The sequence below is a fragment of the Solea senegalensis genome, linkage group LG15, assembly GCF_019176455.1.
Source record: "Solea senegalensis isolate Sse05_10M linkage group LG15, IFAPA_SoseM_1, whole genome shotgun sequence".
NCBI lineage: Eukaryota > Metazoa > Chordata > Actinopteri > Pleuronectiformes > Soleidae > Solea > Solea senegalensis.
Window position 1 is genome coordinate 17,085,466 of NC_058035.1, and position 19,968 is coordinate 17,105,433.

The 19,968-nt window shown below is 40.8% G+C and overlaps 1 protein-coding gene across 1 annotated transcript in view; it reads left to right on the forward strand.

The window, feature by feature from the left end:
• LOC122781596 (sodium/calcium exchanger 1-like) overlaps window positions 1-19,968 on the forward strand; it is a 115,605-nt gene that overhangs the window by 6,685 nt on the left and 88,952 nt on the right. The window lies entirely within an intron of this gene.

The following is a 19,968-nucleotide window of genomic DNA, read 5'->3' on the forward strand; positions in this document are numbered from 1 at the left end:
TTATCACCTGGTTGGACTGTTCAGCGCGGGTTGCTGGAAGCATATACAAAACAGCAGGAACATAAACAAACAAGCAGCAGGGAATTGGAGAAACGCCAAGAAGGAGCATATTTCTAGTCGCCTTAATTGAGCTACACAAAGAGTATCCCAGTTGCCCTTTCAGGTGGCTTTGTACGGTGTGAGAACATCCCAGAGCAACCTTTTACGCAACTGACTGAAGGGTTTTTGTCATCTGTTCCTGTGTGAAAAGATCTCCAAACTCTATTTAAGGATCCCTGCTGTAAAATGCCGCAGCCACAGTTCAAAGCTCTGCTTGGCCTAACAGAGAGGGGTCATTATCTGATGGTAAGGTTCGTGATTGCTACATGACCACATTTCAGGATGCCAGCTGCTCTACTCTGTATCCCAGTCCTCTCACAATGTGGTAAATTAGCTCTCCGAGCCAACTGTTTGGATAATGTTCACCACTTTAGGTTAAAACCAACAGACTTTTCTCTTCTTTTGTTCTTTAAATATCTTACTGTCAGTAATGTTGCAGTGAATCAGTGCACAAAGGTTGTTTTTTTTGGTTTCTTTTATTTGATCATTCAGCATTAGGAGGTAATGTGATAAACTGATGAAAACGTTGACTCAGATATTGACTGAATCAAGTGAATACATTAGATGGTGTATAAGTATTTTTAATTTAAGCTGACATCAAGCTCACAGAGTTGTTACACAAGGCTTGAATGTCATGTCATTACATATATGAAATGATTTGTCGGTGCAAATCTCCAGGTTTATGATTGATGTTACAGTGTGAGGATGACAAATTGCCCTGTGAGAGCTGTTCATTTGACATCATCTAATGGATGATGTGTGTGTGTGTGTGTTGGATCATGTATGAAATTGCTTATTATAGGCTATTTTGACATGGACTGTATGCACTTACAGTATTGAATACACATGCATACTTCACCTGGAAAGGCTCTCACAACGAGAGGTGAATTTCTTTTTAATTTGACACAAATCAAGGGAGGGGCCGTAGAGTTTGTGTGCTGATGACTGTTTTCTGTAAAACGCTCAAAAAGGCGGATAACTGGTTTATGTCCCATTCTCATCCTCTCTCACACACACACACACACACACACACACACATTTGTTGGGTACGCGTGTTCAAGATGTCAACAGGAATTACAGTTTGCTGTAAAGCCTTCTCATCATGGTGGCCCGTAGGCCTGTAAGACTTGAAGCTTTAGCGAGGATACAATAAACTTCACAGTTTTCTGGCCTGTTTTACGATCTGGGCCATGTGCTACTTTACGGGAGTTGTCAGCGGTCGTTGAAAAACTGCAGCCTGCTCGTGCAAAATCCTGTCAATAACTGATATTAGAGTCATTATATTAATTGGCCTAATTGCTGTTTATTAATTACTTTAAGTACATTAGTTGTATGTTGTGAATATAACAGGTCATGATCCCACAGCTGCAGCTTGAACAATTTGCTGTTGTTTTATTTGTCCACTACCCTCATTTGACCTGACTGCTTTTTGTTGAGTTTTCCTCTGTGATAGAAGTTTGGCTTCTATCGTCTGCTGTTATGGGCTTGTAAAGATTTAATGATGTCATGTGGGTCCGTTAAAAAAACATGTTTAGACATGCGGGGGGGAGGAGTTGAGGGGATGAGTAAGGAGTAAGGCTCGGTCTGGAAGTTTTGCTTGCAGAGCTTGAAATGTTCAGCTGTATTTGGGATGGGTTTGTAGGACATGAATCAAAGTGCACCGTCTTAATGAGTGAATGGGGGGGGAGGGATAGGGTCGTCGTCGTCTAAAACTCGGTCTGTCACGTCTCTGCTGTTTTTGGTCAGATTAGAAGCAGATGTCGGCGGTGCTGTCGTTCTCAGCCTGTGGCAGGCTGCATAGTTTCCATAGCTTGTAGCTCTTACAGCCAGGGCTAAGTGGGTTTTAATAACACTTTGTCCAAATCAAATGATGGACTGTCCTTCTGGCTGTCCTGGTAACTGTGTGCAGGCCTGCGTGTCCATGAGTGTGCTCTCGAGACTCGTTCCTTCCAGATTTCAGAGTCATGCTTGTTATTTATGAGGTCTCTTTTCCATATTTGTTTCCATATTTCAGCGACATGCACATAAGACATGCTAAGGAAAATGCTTGGCTGTTCTTTGTCTCCCGAGTAAAGTTTCACAACTTAAATGTGACATGAGTCGAAAATGCTGTCTTTGTCTATCTGTGCTGTACATCTGCGTCGTCGTTGTTGTTGCAACCACAGTAAATGTACAGTAAACATTTTTGCAACATGCACACGTTATGAAGAATATCCAGGAAACTGCCACATTTGACGTTTTTTTTTTTTTTTTGAAAACGTGTGTTCCCACAGAAACACAGTGTGCGCAACGGGCTCTGATATGTTCCCTCTGGGAAAAACGAAGGCAGAAAATAGCTGATCTAAATAGATTTACCTCCAGGCTGACTCTACCCTGATTTTGTTTCTCGGATAAAGAGAGAGGAAAACAGGGGAGGGAGAGATCTCGTAGAGGTATAGCGAGGGAGATTAAATGATTATGGGATGAGGATGTGACTCATTATGGCGTAGAAGTGGGAGTACGAAAAGTTTTTGACTCCTCTATAAATTAACTTTAAATTTGAAATCAACATCCCTGTTTTTTCCTCCCATGCGTGAGTGAGTGAGCGTGTGAGAGTTTGTCAAAATAAAATCATCTCAGTTTCTGGCTTCATTCACTGAAACCTGTGTGTGTGTGGTTAAACTCTGCTGTCCAGCACTAATACAGATGGCAGTTTTCAACAAGCTTAATTTCTACTACTACTACTACTACTACTACTACTACTACTAGCAGTACTATTGATCCTAGTTCTACTCTTGATTGCAACCACTTATCTATCTTATTTTATGTTTCTAAACACAATCTATTTAGGGCAGAAAAGGCTATTAACATAAAAATGTTCACATGATTGTGACAAAAGTCAGATAATGAAATATTTGATATGTTTGTGTGCAGATAATTGTGCTTTTAAAATTCTTGATAAGTGGGAAACAAGAAACAATGTTTCCCACAATGCATCTCTAAGAATGTTTGTTCACTTCGTAGACATTATTTGCCCGGCCATTACCACTCCTTTCTCCAGCCATCACAACAGTTATTATTAATAACAACACCACTGATTATTTAGCTGCTATCTCCAAAACCACTAAACTTTGTACATTGTTCCAGTCATTAAAGTACTATAAAGTGCCTTTAAATAATCTCTGAGGCAAATTGGCACTGTACAAATAAACTTTTATTGGATCTGAAATAATCATGATATAATAATAATTTCAGCGTGCTTTAATTTTTTTTAACTGCAAGTGTCTTTAAAGATTAAAGTAGATGCAAGGCTTTAGCTCTGCCGTCACATGACAAACTGCACTGGGAAGATGAAAATTCAAAATCCAAGGCTGAATAATGGTCTAAATAACTTTTGAAGATGATTTCCTATTATATTTGCCACTACTTTGCTTTCTACTACAACAAACTAGCATCATCATGCCTGTCATATACAAAGGGCAGTTTCATCCAGATCAACCTAAGAGGTTCTATTTTTTAAAAAGATGGTCCAGATGGAATTACCAGACCACTTGATACAAAATAGGCCAGCACTTAAACTTTCTTTCATAGCCGTTACAATGAAGCTGTATTTTTAGACAGAAGAGAGTCAGGTTTAAATATGTATTAGTTTGTTAAATGTATAATGAATCCATGGACTGTATGGTTCATTAGTTATTAATGAACCCATGTTTCCTTGGCAACAAGACACATACAAATCCATTAAGGTCAAAGGAGATGAGAAAACGAAGCATGAAGGTGAACGGACACAAATAAATGCATGTATAGACACAGATTGTCCCACAGGTACACACACACACACACACACACACACACACACACGGAGGTTAAGCACTGCAAGAACCAGTGCACATGCACGCTTGGTTTTGAGCGTTGACCCTTTGACCCTGTGAGTCTCACACACACACACACACACACACACACACACACACTGAGAGAGACAGCAGACTGGGATGTCACACTCCAATAACCAGCACAGACTGGCTTTTTGCAATTCCTGCATTGAAGAATGTGGGACTTGCACCTGGGGTGCAATCATACATATTTCCCATAATTTCTCAAGTGGCTTTTTGTTTATGTTGACATTAAGTCTGACAGAAGAATGAATGAAGAAGAATGAATCACCTAATCTCTGTTCTTGTTACTTACTAATAGTGCAAAGAGGTCAAAGTCTGATTTCCCCAAATGATCAGTTTTTGATAAAGGGAGCCATTTATGCTCAAAACAAAGCAGTTGTCATTTACAGCACCATGCAAATACCACAGTCAAATCACTCTGAAGAGTTTGTATATACACACAAACACAACCTGAAACAAGAAGACTTTGCTTTAGTTGTGCGTACTTCAAACACACAGGGTCAAATTTGTGCACATACATGCACACACTTCTACACAATCCATCCCTGTGTAACACACACACACACACACACACACACGCAGACCACCATGAGGTATGAAGATTGTGATCTCATATTACAAAGTACATGATAATTACACCTCTCGTCTGTGTGTGTGTGTGTGTGTGTTTGTGTGTGCATGCCAGTATCGGAGTGTATGTGTTTAACTGTAGGCATGAAAGTGACTGTTCATGGCTTTACACACATTTTGTAGAATGATTTGTGTAACGCAGTGTTACCCAATCCCGGTCCTCGAGGACCCCTGTCCTGCATGTTTTTGTGGGTGGGACTGTTTGAATCAGGTGTGTTGAATTGGGAAACACTGGTTGCCACACATCCAATTGCAATTCGATTTGCAATTCCACTTTTTATGTCAATCTTCAGTTCAGTATTTGCTGTGAAATTTGAGCATTTCCTCATGAGATGCCATCAAAATATTAAAACTCCAGTGTGGAACCTGCTGTATATCACCCGCTGTGTGATTACCAAACAGTGTGGTCCCCTCGACCCTGCAGTCCATGACCTAGTTTTCTCATACACACACACACACTTACAAAGAGTGAAAAAGAGATAAAGAGAGAATTGATGTTGGTTCTATGATCTAAGTTATGTGTTGTGTATCTGTCTTCTATGTAATGTTACTTGTCCAGACCACATCCAGGAAACTTAATTGGAGCTGCGTGGTGAAGGAAACAGCAACTGCTGTCATTAGCCGAGGCAGGCACGTAGTCAGGCAACTGTGTCATATTTACATTTCAATACTCAGCTTGTGTCGTATTTACATTTCAATACTCTTGCTAGCTTGCACAATTAGCGACTAGAACGTGTTCGTTCAAAATCAGCTGTTTATTACGTGATTTTCATATTCACGTAGCAGCCTCAACATTATTATAGTTGTTAGTTTGCAGAACTTATTTTAAGATTTATGTATAAATAACTGTGCCTGAAATGAGCTTCCCCTGTTTCAAAGCATCCAGCAACTGCCACTGCTGTTCAGGGAGCACTTGTTTGCTGTTCACGGAGTAGCTGTGATTAAAATACAAAGTCAAAATGAATGACTAGGTTTATTTTTGGCAGTTTTTTAGCCATAGTGCTGCAGGTGTCTTGCTTCAGTCATGCTGTTGTGAAACACAAACAGAGTCTTGTGGAGCTGATCGGCATAATCGGTTTTATGTCTTGCACAAATATATGTTATATGGTAGATATGATTTGCATTGAAATGCTAATGGCGTTGTTTCAAATTGCCATTTCGATTTGAACGACGATTCATTGTTAGTGCTTTTCTGGTTTAACGATCTGCCGATTACTTGAAGCGACACACTGACTGGAAACATATCGTCTGTGATTCTGAGTGAGTACTCTTTTAGTGATTGAATACCATTTTTTATGCGTTGGCATTTTCTCATCTCACTTTCCTCAAAAGTCAGCTTTTATATCGGGCTGGCTGCCACGACGTTTGTAATAAAGGAGAGTGCAATCAGTGTTCCAAAAATCCCTCGTCAACATCATTACACAATCCCATAAGTACTTCAGATTCCTTCACTGTGTTTGACACTTAATCAGCACTGTCCCAGTACTCAAGCAAAAAAAAAAAAAAATCCTACTTCAAACTTAATTCCATAACCATAAGGAGCGACATTGACAATGCTGGAATGTGTCATTTTCGACCAAATATCAGTGACTATTCAGGACGTAAGAGTGTCTAAATTAGCCAAGAGAAGAGAAGAGAAGAGAAGAGAAGAGAAGAGAAGAGAGCAGCTAGACAAATGAGCCCTAACCAGCTGCCTCCACAAAACACCATTGCCTTAGCAACGACTGGGATGGAGCAAGAGAGAGGGTAGAGGAAAACGAGAGATTTTGAAAGAGACAAGCAGAGCAGGCACGGGATAAAAGACAAGTGATGGGGAAAAATGGTGGTAGCAGGCCACTAATTAAGTTTAAAGACTACATAAGGGGGAAATATGTTCTTTTTTGTTCGTATTGCAAAAGGACAGGTCCTCTGTTGTTGAGGTATGACTCATTTTGCAGTCATGATGGCACAAATGCTTCCGAACAACTACCTGCTGCTTTGTTCAAGTGATGTCAAGTGACGCAGCCTGCACAGCTCACGGGAGCCGCGATGATGATGATGATGAAGAAGAGTAAACTTCAACATTCCTCGGGCTACATTTAGGCTCATTGATTCCATTGGCTTTGTTGCAGCTCTCTGCCTCCCGAACCCATTCAGCTGCTCGAGGAAAGGGTTATCCCATTATACAGCCACACCCGCTTGTCAGTGATGGCTCCGGTTACAATTCCTCTGCACATGTTTGGGAATTCATCCAATCAAACAAGTATGGGCAGTTGGACCAGCTGGATGAAGTGTCCTTTTTCTTGTTATTTCTATGTCTGGTTTTGTAACTGGGAGCTGTAACTGCCGCTCAGAGAGGACGACGTTGAAAACAAAGGCCAGGTTTTTATGGACATGGACAAAAGGGTTGTGTTTGCTCATGATAACGTGATTTTTTTTTTATAGTCACGGCTTTTACTGTGAAAAAGCTTAAAATGGTTTTATCTCTTATCAGAGAAGGTTAGTCCTAAACAATTATTCCCTAGTGGGGACGGGCATCGTTAAGATTCAAACAGTACTGCTACTTTTTCCGATAATGCTTATCAATCTACTTTAACAACACTCTTGTGGTTCTGTTTGTTATCTTTTGAACACATTTTTCTCATTCGGAACATTTTGAAGTAGTAAAACAGTGCTATGTGTAAGCAGTTATTTGGAAGTATACTGTTATATTAAGATAAAATATTTATTTGCAGAACTTTTTTTGTTGTCCTCTTTGGCTTGGAGTAGCCGAAGTAAAGGGAGGTGTAGGATGATTTGCTGTAGCTGCTCCAGTTAAACCAAAATGGATGTATGTATATCAGTTTGGATTTCAATATACTGTATGTTTATACTTAAAGGGGGGCTTTGCTCAGACTCGATAGGATTAATTACATATAACAGTTCTAATAATGTTAGACAGAATTCTGTCTAATGTTTACTATTCACTAGTTCCTGCTCACATAGCATACCTGAGGTAAAGGGGGACACAGGAGACGTGCTACGAGCTATAGGTTGTCAAACGCTGTGAATTTGCTGTCTGAATGTGATGAATAAGATGGCTCATATTGCCACCTTTTATTCGAGCCGCTGCACCTGGCACGCTCTGATACACACGGCGAAAATCCGTCATAGACAAAGCTAGCGCTGTTAATGTAAGCACTTATTAATATTATGTTATTTCAAAAATGTGCCTCGGGGGCTTGTTTAATACTGGGTTTCTTTACCCATCCCTAATAACAAGTAGGCTCTTGCTCAGATAGGGAAACTTAAAGGGATTGCCTCCGCCTTGATTCATGTTAGGGGAGCAGTGATTATTTGAGTGTCAGATCTCTGAGGATTTCTTTAAAAAAATATTTCGTTGTTGGGCTTTCACTGCAAAGGACTACATCTGAAGTTCCAACTGCATCATCTCACATGTTAATGAGGTAACTCTCCCTGGACATCGTCTTTCTGTGCAACAAATAACCAGGTCAAACATCTCTTGTACTGGGTTGATTAAGAGTCGTTCAGTAATGAAGAACATGAAATGAGCCAGATTTAAGCCCGTGGAATCTCCTCATCTATGATGTAGCCCTTTTTGCTCGGTGCTTATCTACATGGGAAGCACTTTAATAAGAGTGCTGGTCTATTTCCCCAGCCTGTCCGCTCTAAGTAGTTTTAATGGATGACTATGAGCAGGCTAATATTATTATGGTGATGTTAATTTTTTGGCGAGCGGGGCCTGTGATATTGGAACTGAATCTCACCAGGTAATTCATCCTCCATGTTAATCACAGAGGCTCCACAGAGACAGGAAGCCAAGTGTGCGTTTGTGTGTGTGAATGTGAAATTGGCAGGTGAACAGATGTAGCTGTTGTTCGTGTCCTGTGTTTGTTATTTACTCCACATGGCCCTGTATGCCCGTCAACTCGGGCTGTTTGCTTAAGCCTCAGGTTGCATTTGATTATTTTCTCAGTTTTACACTTAAAATAAGACAATGGCCAGCTGGAAAACTACAAAGAGAGAGTGGCCTAGGTGTCACGTGGCTTCCCAAAAGAGGAAGACCGTCCTCACTGTGGGAACAATGTTTGACTATCTGTTTGATGTTTTACTGGGGAAAAGAGTGTGATGGAGAGATGTGTGTGTGTGAGTGTCATGAAAAATAAACATGTAGCAGACACATACACTACTCTCTTCTGGGGAAAGTGAAATGGGCAGGTCAAATCCAAAGACTCTGATAAAGGCTGGTTTTCAGTTCAGTTTTGCATGTGCAGACTATTGTTGTGTTCATACTTTATAAGAGTGAAGGAAACCATAATTCATTTTTTTCTTTGCTAAACTGGGAAGACGATGTGCCTGTATGCATGTCTTTCTTTGCCCATTAACTGCTGTTTGACATGCAGAACACACTGGCTTTACTTTTTTCACTCTTTTTTTTTTTCTTAGCATGCTGCTCTATCAGTGCAGTGTTGCTGCGGGTAACCGCAGCAATGGCTGGTGCACTATGCAGTCAACTGCTGCCAGTTGTAGTAAAAGCTCAGAGCATTTCACGCTCTGCTGGGCCTCTCTTTCTCTCTCTCCTTCTCTGCCGACTATTATACTACAGAGGGGGGGAGGGAGGGAGGGAGGGAGAACAAGGTCGAGAGACAATCAATGGATGCAGAGGGAAAAAGTGGACTGATAAAGGAAAGACCGTGGCTAAATGAAAGGGGGGAAAAACTTCACTGGCAGTGAGATTTTCAAGGGAAAGATAGAACGTAACCGCTGCAATAGAGAAGCAAACGTAGACACATACAAATCCACTTCAACTAAACCACACTGCCCTAAACATTGTTACGTAGATCAACCTCAGAGTGGAACACTGCAGATGCTGCAGTCTCTCCTTTTTATTTGTCTTTGCATGAAAGCAATCCTTCAAATGAGCACTTCCCAAAAACTCATTATCTACTGCCAACTGTTGCTTAGTGTAATTTAGTGCTTAGCGTGTATAATTTACTTGGGATCCATAAACAGAAATTGAATACAACGCTTAAAATCATGTTATCAAGAGCTGTTGTGCTTCTATTACCTTCCTCTTCCAGGAAGTCTGCCATGTTGCACCAGGACTCAGTCAATTGCAGTGTGCAACAACACCACTAGATGCCACTAAATCTTACACAGTGATCCTTAAATGTTTTGATGGTGCCATATGGCAATAATCCATCTCACTTTGAATCTGTTGCACAATCATTTCATTCTAATTGCATAGTTTAATGCAATTAAAATCATAGCTCAAATCACTGTCAGAAGAAATTAGATATTTTCGCCAAATCGTTCAGCCGTACTGAAAACTCATGCATATGCCGTATAGTACATGAGCTGAAATGAAACGATATCAACACATTTAAAGCTTGCCAAAATAAACGATAATCCCTCCGATGACAGATGCTGTTGAAACGGCAGGAACATACAATGTGTTGCCTGCTGATAGAAATTAACCTGTGTTCAAGTCCGTCTTTGTTGATTTTGTATCTAACACTTGGTTTATGCCCTTGGTTCCTGGTTGAGTGAGGGAGAAAACTGATAACGACATGATAGAAATGTGTTGCTGGTGCCTTGAAACAAATACACAGGAGTAGCTTTGTATGTGGTAGGTTACCCGGTCAAATTATCAAATGATGCATAACCACGATGTGGGTATGTGAGCAGTCAACACATGCACGTGGTTGTTATGTTATATTTATACATAAATATACTTTTTTCATATTATATAAAGTTGGAGCTCCAGTGTCCGGAAACAGAGGCATGCAGTTTTCCCGAGCAACCCAACACGAGAATTTGCTAGAATATAAATGTTGGTGTTTCCTAACAACCACACCCTGCTTCTCCTTGGCTGCACTGTCACAATATGTTGAGACTAAATTCCTGTCCTGTATACAGTAAGGTCAATACTGATGTAAATTTAATGAGACCCACAGGCTGATACATTTTTATTCTCTGTGTAGAGTTGCTAACATTTCCTTGTCTGATCCAGTGTTGCACCAACAATGTAAAAATGTATATGACTACATATATATGTATGTCTATATATATGTATATATATATATACATATATATATATATATATATCATATGCTCATGGGTTAAGTGTATTGCTCGATAGTGTTGAACGCTCTCTCTCCATCTATCTCTAACCCCCTACACTGCAGCAGCTGCAGTGTAAGGTAATCTGTACTAACTGGAGTGCACTGGACTCCTGGCTCACAGAGGTCTGATACAGAATCATCTCTCTTTTTTTCATCGTTCCCTTTCTCTCTATAGTGTGCACATATGTAAAGATGCTATCCTTCCACACCCACTCTCAGTGAAACAGGCTGATCAGGACAATTCAGGCTCTATCTTTAATTTGATTCCACCGGTTAAATCCACCTCAGTCCAGAGGGATTTAGATGACATGAAGACGATCTCCAATGCTGCAGGGATCCAAAATCGGATTTCCTTTGCGGTTGTGTTGTCTTGTTTTAAGATTTAAAGCCTCATTTGCTTACTCATTTGTTTTCTACCCCTGTGTTTCCACCCCCTGTGGCATGACATGCATGGTGTGTGTGAGAAACCACCACCAGCACTCTTACAGTCTGGCAGAAAGGACGCTATATTATAATTGGATTGTAGTTGTATGCAGCAGTATCCCTCTCAGTGTCCAGCCTGCTGGAAATGACTAGAAGACAACAGTGATGTCATGTTTATTTAGTGACGTTATTTGTGTATGCATGCACATAAATTAGGAAAACTATCCTCCTGTATAGCGGATAAACACGCCACCAAAGCATCTGGAAAGTGGCATGTGGAGGTATTTCTGGCAACAAACAAATCAAGTAACAAACAAATCTGCAGACTCAGCTGTTACCTTACCTAACTGGAGCCGGAGCTCACCAGAGCTAACAGCTGTTAGTGCAGCAGTGTAAGACGCAGAGTATGTTGCGGAGTGAGCAGAGTCAGCAGAGGCATGGCACACAAGCATCTGTCGTCATGTTTGCCAATCACCCCATTAAAAAAAAAAAAAGCTGATGATTCACAGTTTGAAAGAGATGATGCAATGAAACATTATCAACATAAAATCTTAAATTTGCCTGCAACTAATTTAGTTGTTTTTTTTGTTTCTCGGCAGTGTTGACAAAACCGTTGCCCCCCTCCTAATGACCAGCAGCCATGTATGACTCACACTCCAGACTCTCCTTTTTCTTCCTCCCAGTGTACACAGCAACACATTCTGGTATAGCTGCAGGCACCCAGCTGCCTTACCACATAGCTTCATCCAGAAAATAAATTAATTAATAATAAAATAAAGTGTCATGATTCATTTGGAATGAGGCCCTGGCTGTACTGCAGTTTCCAATTTAGTAAACTGGGAGTGTAATATGGGGTGAGTGATGAAGCCTGTGTGTTTTAGGGTCGCGGAGGGTTGAAGTCGCCAAAGAAATCCTGGGTTTGTGCCAGAATGTCTGGTGATGTCACTTATACTCTGACTCAACAAATCTGGATTGCTGTGATAAGCAGCAGCTACTTGCTGCTGCTTATCAGTGAAATACGATAATCACCCCTCCCTCCCTAACCATGAAACAATTTTCCTTGGCAATGAAAGGAAATTCACTTTGCACCCAGCTGAGGTTCTCACCTGTACATCACTGCTAAAACATCAACATCCATCCTAAATGTAGCCCTAAACCAACCACATCTTTGGGCAATACACATACAGTACTTGCTTTTCCTTATGTGGAATTAAGAACTTCAAACTGTGATTAAACCTGCTGGAGGTTATGAGAAGAAGAGAGTGAAGGTCAACTTCGATCTGTGATTGTAGGCTTCGGCATATGATTGGAACTTTGAACTGTGGAGGGCAGAATAACAGCCTGATGGAAATTATTATTATTAGAAGAAGAAATAGACAGACACGCATGACTCAGCTATGACAACTAGTACGTGTTCTAGGAAAATGGAAATGTTCTCGTTATCCTTTAATCTTTTATTACTCGGACTAAAAGGTCACGTTTCATAATAAGTGAATAATTCCTTCCCTGAACTGGTGAAGGATATTCAAAAGTAAATAAACCCCCCCAAAAAAAACCTTTCTACATGATGTTTGATGATGATGTGTGTGATGTCTCCATCCTTTCATCATCCTTTTATCTTTTATCATTACACTGCATTACTGTATAGCCCTCGATTAAGTAAACAATTGCTCCTCCAAGACAAGAGGAAGAAGTGAAACACCAAAACACCAACCAACCATTACTCCACACTCACCCATCAAAATCATCTACAGTCATGAAAGCCAAACCAGATTTGTCTCTAGACGAGACCGAGAAGCAGGCCCTTCTGTTCCTCTCCAATGTGGCCGTCAATGTCTGTAAAAGGACTGGTGCGTTCAAGGGACTCTCTGACCAGGAGAAGGCCTTTCACGTCTCTCGTCTAGTGACTCAAACAAGGAAAGGACTCACCGTTGTTAAGGGGCAGCTTCCGTATATCACTGAGGGCAAGTCATTGGCTAAGGTTGTTGTTAAGGACCTTCAGGAGAAGTATGGCGACAAGCTGAAGTACATGGTGCTGAATCTGAGTCCAGAAGTGCAGGCTGACATAGTTTTCTGCTTGCAGAGTCATGCTCAGAAGCTGTTTGAGAAGAGGGCCATGGCAGCGACTAAAGAAACCTGGCTGGAGATGGTTTGCGTACTAACCCTCTATTTCTCTCTTGGCCTCTTTTGTGGTCTACTCTTTCTAGTCATAATGGCAAAATGTGTAGGCCTATAGAATTGAATTGAATTTTAAATCGATTGGATTTAATATGGAATTCACAAATCACATTTTGCCTCCGTACATGATGCCACATCCTTTGTACCAAGGGGCCTTTTCCAGGACTGGCAGATGCCCAGTCGATGTTATTGTATGGTTGTATGTGATGAAATACTATCCAACAATAGTAGTACTGTGATATCCATACACAAAACATGAACAATCCCGCCAACAGTGCTGGACACGGTAGTCGTATGCCCTGACAAACAGCTGACATAAATTCTCGGCCTGATTAACAGCCAATGTCTTATCAAGGTGGTTCATTTTAATGGGACTCCTTCCTCACTCATTTCTTGCTACACTGATGCTGCCTCTCACTGCTGCTGCTGGCAAAGCTTTGTCACTACAACCCCAGACCCCACCGGTCTTTGAACTGATAATTAAGAACTTAGAACCGTGAACTCTCGAGGGCAGTATTGCACCTGTTTGTGTCTAGCCTCCATTTATTGAATGAAGTGTATTTGCCCCCAGGGCTAGGGTTAAAGGGCCCTCCTTTAGGAGCGGAGCCATCAGTGCCAAGTCTTACTTACATTTTTTTTAATTATGACGAGACTGTTCCTAAACTGAGCTTGTGTGTTTTGGTAAGAACTTAGGGACTGCTTCGTGTCCATCCTTCTTCTGTCTTACCTCTCTTCAGTCTACAGTCTTAACGATTGTCGTTGAGAGTAAACATGGCAATCAGTTAAATCCAAATAACCAGTTAACCCAGTAAAAACACTGACCTATAGTACACAGAATGTGACATACATAGAGTCTTACTTGAGCGTAATTGTATCCTATATGCATAATGTGTATGTAATGTAATGGATAAATTATATATAATTCCACATGTCCCTTTGGGTCCCGTGAGATCTGACCCCACTGAGTTCTCCCGCGATCCTAGGAGTAAGAGTATAATTCGGGAATTCCCCGCTGGAATTCCCTTGCTTCTTCTTCCAACCTGGAATACAAGACAAGACTGGAGATTCAGCACAGGGATTTGATGCAAGCATGGAAGAAAGCTCTTCCTCCATGTTCTCATATATCACTGAGCTGTCATAAGCTACCGTTGTGTGGCTGCCATAGAACCTGAACCCAGGTTTAAGGCTGATGAGTCATTATTTGACCTCTGCGTACTGTGTGTGGTCTTACATCTGGATAGTCCTCCACCCCCAAGAGGGGAGATATTTCCTTGCTTGAAAACATAAAATAAATTTAAGCTACTTTTTTTCACTCACCTCTATATTCTATATACACATAAACATCTATACACATCTTGGTTAAAGTGTTTTCAGTAGATGCTGCTTCTCTAGAGGCCAAACTATTGAATATTTCAGTCCAGAGAATATCATGACCGGTGGCCACTTTCAAAGACAAAATCTGAATTATAATGACCAATATTTAGAACCTGTGAAATGTTTGTCAACAAATGCATCAAAACCCACAAGCCATTATTATTCCAGACAATGAGCTTGAAAATAAATCGGCAAATATAACAACACAACTGAGGTTGCTGTTTCTCGTGTGTGTATCCATGCATGTGTTTGTTTGCCGTCCTCTCCTTCAGCTTCCTGGATGGAAAAGGATGTGGGGGTGTCTTTGGGTTTGTTAAGACTAATTGCCGGCCTTTAATGAGGTGAATAGAGATTGATAGTTCCCTGGCTCTTGAAGTTAGCCGGGGGCAGCCAATGAGTTGTTATTTCAGCAGGTTAAATTGAGGATACTGACACAATGGATGAATAGACGAGAAAGGAAATCGAGGCAAAATGCTTAGATTAAATATTTAGTTTCACCGTTAAGAATCATTTTAAAATGTCATTTTTGTTGGCCAATTTCATTCATGATCCGACTGCATAATAGTTCAGAAAGGAAATCAACCAGGCTAATAGAAAAGAGCAACACATGGACAGAAAGGTAATCAGTAAAACAGTTGAATAAAAAGGCACATAAATCTTCCTTCTCATCTATCAGCAATGGCAGATTGTCTATATGTTGGGGGACTGAGCTGTCCCACAATGCCCTAGTGGCTCTGTTGCTGGTCTCCGTGGTGACAGGTATCTCCCTGGTGAGTCATGATTGGATGAACGGACCGTTCACACTGTCCCACTGGAGTGTGTGTGCGTGTGTGCGTGTGTGCATATGTGTCTGTGATTCTACATATTAACAATGAGAAATGTTCCATACCTCGCAGACAGATGCATGAGGTTTTTGTAGGTTCAAGCTCAAGCTGAACCTTGAACCAGATTTAATGTTTGAAGTATTGTCAACCACTAGGTGGCAAAAAAAGAAAAAAAAAACAGTTTCTTCAAGTAAGCTATAAGCATTTTTCAAATCGCGCAAATGGAGCAGCACCCTGGTCTACAGAAAAACCATGATCTTCTACTAGCTCTCCGAGTGCTGCAGTGGATACTACTCTTTCATAAAACCAGATGTAAGAAACCCTCAATGGAATAAGTCACATAAGAGCCATGGTTCAACACTAGCAAGGAAGTAACATCATCACTTTGTTTTGGCTTTCGATGAGACTGGGATTTTCGTGTGATGATGACGAAGGAGGGCAGGAAAGAAAAGGACATTTTTCAAAAAGATACAGGACTAAGCATTAAAAGTACAGCGAGCGGTGGATGTAGGCTATCAGCTGATTCTGTCTGGAATGTAGCACACCAACTCCCATGATGCTGCAGAAGACGAGCGCTGGATAGAGGGAGAAAGGCTTCAGGCTCCCCATCCTTCTCCCTCTCTTTCATATGTCCTCCTCTACCACACGTTCACCCTCATTTTAACTTTCTCTCAGGCTTGAAGTCTTTCATCACTCCTTGCTCCCTTGTGGTCTCTTTTAACTTTCTTGGTTTCTCGTCCAGTAATCCTCAACTACTGACATATGTAGAAATAATTACAATTGAACATATTAGTCTTCAGGACACTTAAAGGTAACCTGTTGTTGTGATATATTTTTTTTAACATTATGTCTACATACCTTAAAATCGGTGTAGATAGGGGGCAGTGATTAGTGGATGGTGCTGATAAAGCCATTTCAGGAATAGATACTAGACAATAGAGAAATGACAGATGCCGTAGTTCAATATTTGATATAAAATCTCTGTGGCACATTGATACAGTCACATTTTACTATTGGCAAGGTAGGTAAAAATTAAGTCCCGAAAATGCCACTAATATCAAAACTGAGTGGACGTATTCATACTAAACTTAATGTTTCTCCGGCGTTTCATTTCTTTTAAATCAATTATTAATGCTACAGCCGAACATCTGTCCCCCTGGATCTGTGTAGACGGTCTGTGGGAGTGGGAGTTGTTGACAGTTTCATTCTTTGGCTTAGGGTTTTTTTTCGTTAATTGGATTCAAAGATAAGCCTGAGTGGTCCAAATTGTTGGCAGCACTTTTTGAGCAAGAGTAAAAAAAACAACATTTAATGAACACAACTGCATCAACAAAATGCAAAAAATAGCTGTACAACACTATTTGAAATATACAGTCCATGTATGATTATGACAATATGAGAGAATCTGCCATAATGGAAATATTGCTAGATAATCATGTTAAGATATGTCACAATTACTGTCCTGAACACAAAATACATTCATGTTATTGTCATTCCTGAAATAAGCGCCATCGTGAGGAGTCATAAAGTATTGATGCCTTTGAGTCCTATTGGGGAAAATGATCAGAGGACAACATATTTTTGAATAAATTATTGATATTTGCCAGCATATTGATGATGCTATTTCATGGGTCAGGATGACAATATATCCCTGAATCAATGTTTTGTCTCACCTTTATTACTTAATTTGTAATGTGTGTGGCAAAGTATGCCTCTTTAAAAAAATAAAATAAAATAAATGTTTTTCTGTATCAGATGGAAGGTTTTATGCTGCATGTTTCATTCACTTATAGTATTGTATTTGATCAATTGGCCCGTGAACACAACATTTTAAGATTTGAATGTAATCAGTGTTGATGTTATTTCTGTTTGTCATTGCTTAGATAAATCATTTTTGAGTGTAAACACACTCGGAGGATTCCACAGCTATTCCTCTACATTGTTTTCCTTCCACCATCACCATAACTAATTAATGTCTACCCCTAACCTTAATTCAAATGATAACCCAGTTCCTCAAAAATTCGGTTCTGGCTCATTGGGAACAGGATTCGGTCTCCATGAGGGCTACTGTTCCTGACATGGTCAGTGTTTATGCCAGAAAGGGTCCTAAAACATAGCTTACACACACACACACACACACACACACAAACTTGCCCTTCTGTCTGTTGTATGTCACACAGAGAACAAACAGGGACACACAGACACTAGCCATACCCTGCTGTTTAGTCACAGGCCTGTGTCTGTGTGTGCGTTTAATCCCCTGTTGTTTGCAGGGTCTGATCAACAGCATGTGTTTATTATCTCCACTATTGGAGGTGTGTTAAGTCCTCTGTATTTGACACGTTTATGGTCAACATGTTAAAGACCAGTGTCTGTCTCTCACTCACTGTTTTTACACGACATAGATAGTACTCAGTAATAACTGGAGAAACTGGAGAATAAAACGGCGACAAAAACATGGCAACATTCAGGCTGTTTCAGCTGATGTTTTTAAAGTTAATGGACAGTAGGAGGACTCTGATTGGTGTTTGACATGCTAACAACTAGCTGCATGCTAAAGCATAATAACATTCCCCCCTTGCGCAGCAGAGGTGGACACGTTTAATTCAATAAATGGACTTCCCACTAGTTCTATGTATACTGGGACAAGGACAACAGCTCGTCGATCTACAAGCGCAGCTCAACTTGACTGTGCATGGAAACATACTGACTGTGTGTGTGTGTGTGTGTCTCATTGTCTCACTTCCAAACCTTAAAAAAAAATCCATTACACACTCTCTTTCCACCTCCTCTGCTTCCAGGATACAGTAAAACCGAAATCTTCATAACTGGCCCACACACGCACACACACACACACACACGCACACACGCACACCCTGTCCTGCCAGCATTTTCTGCTTGTCCCTTTTTTCCAAAGACCTCATGATGGTACACCAGATTCAGTCGGATATTGATGGGAAAACTCTGATCAGTCTTTGGTGCAGTTAGTGTATTCATTTGCCTGGTACCAGTGCACAATAAACACAGTACATATGTAATATGTCTCCTTTGATAGTCTTCTTTTCATCAGTTTTCTTTGTAGGATCCAAAACTGTGTTCCCAAACCACATTTTCTTTAGCTTTAATTTTAATTAAGACATCTGTAATGAATGATTACGTGTTTTGTGCACGCTAATGTCTCCACTGGCAGCGTCAGAGTCATTGTTCACTGGAAAATGCTGCTTAAATCTTCATATCCCATCTGTGCACCACATATAGTAGGTGTAGGTTTAACTTGGGAGTGAACACTTAATGGCTGAACTAATATATTTAATAACAAATGCTAATAAATATTGCACTAAGAATATAAAGTTTGAGTGATATTTTTCAGCCCTCTGCATCTCTGTTGTGGTTAGGCAGTGATCAAGCTCTGTGGCGCGTCAATAATTGAAATGAAGTTTATCCTTAGAGGCTGTGCATTCATACACTTACACTATATGTACTTAAAAGCATATGCACACAAACACATGTTATATAGAGAGCGTGTAGTGTACACTTGTGCCCATTGTGCCACTTGTGGCCACACAAGTCATTTTGATCCAGTTTTGTACACAAACGAACACACAGTATACACACAAGCCCCCTTCTTAGAAATAAACATATGAAGTAGTGAGGCGGGAGAGGAGGAAGCAAAAAAGGATGCAAGAGAGCAAGAGATTGATGGGGTGAGCAAATGTAGAAGAGCTGGAAAGAAAGACGGAGCAGAAAAATCCCATTTCCATTGCTTCACGCACAGAGAGAGGGAGAGAGGAAGCAATAAGAGAGATGGCAAAGTGACAAACGTCTGGCCATAAACTGAGGCCAAGTGGATCTAAAGGGAGGGAGGGAGGGAGGGAGGGATGAAGGAAGAGTGAGACAGGGTGAGAGAGGGGAGGGGGCAGGGAGAAAGCAGAATATGTAATTAAAGCTGTGATTACCAGGGTTGGGAATCATTTCTCCCAGTCTGCTCTGTTGGATTTGGCTTCTGGTGCATCTCTGGAAACTCCAAATGACATCAGTTGACATCAGTCGAGTGTGTGTCTGCACGTGTGTGTGTGTTGTGCGTTAACATTACCCTTACGGCTGTGCTTGTTTAGTTGAAGTTACGTCACATAGCGTCCACCGTGTTCAGTGACACACATCGAACACGGCTGCATTTATGATGTCGTATCTTGGCCTCAGTGTGTGTTTTTGTGTATGTGTGTGTTTGCAGTTAAGAGTCCAACAGAATTTATAGCGAATCAATACAACCCCCCCACACAGACAGACACACACACACACACACACACACACACACACACACACACACACACACACACACATACCTTTTGGGGCGAGAGCGAAGTGGGGAGTAGGAGAGAAAGTGAAAAGGAGAAAGGGGTCAGCGATAACTGCTGACGTGACATGAGCCCTCGTTAGACACCTTACAGTTCACTGCACTGA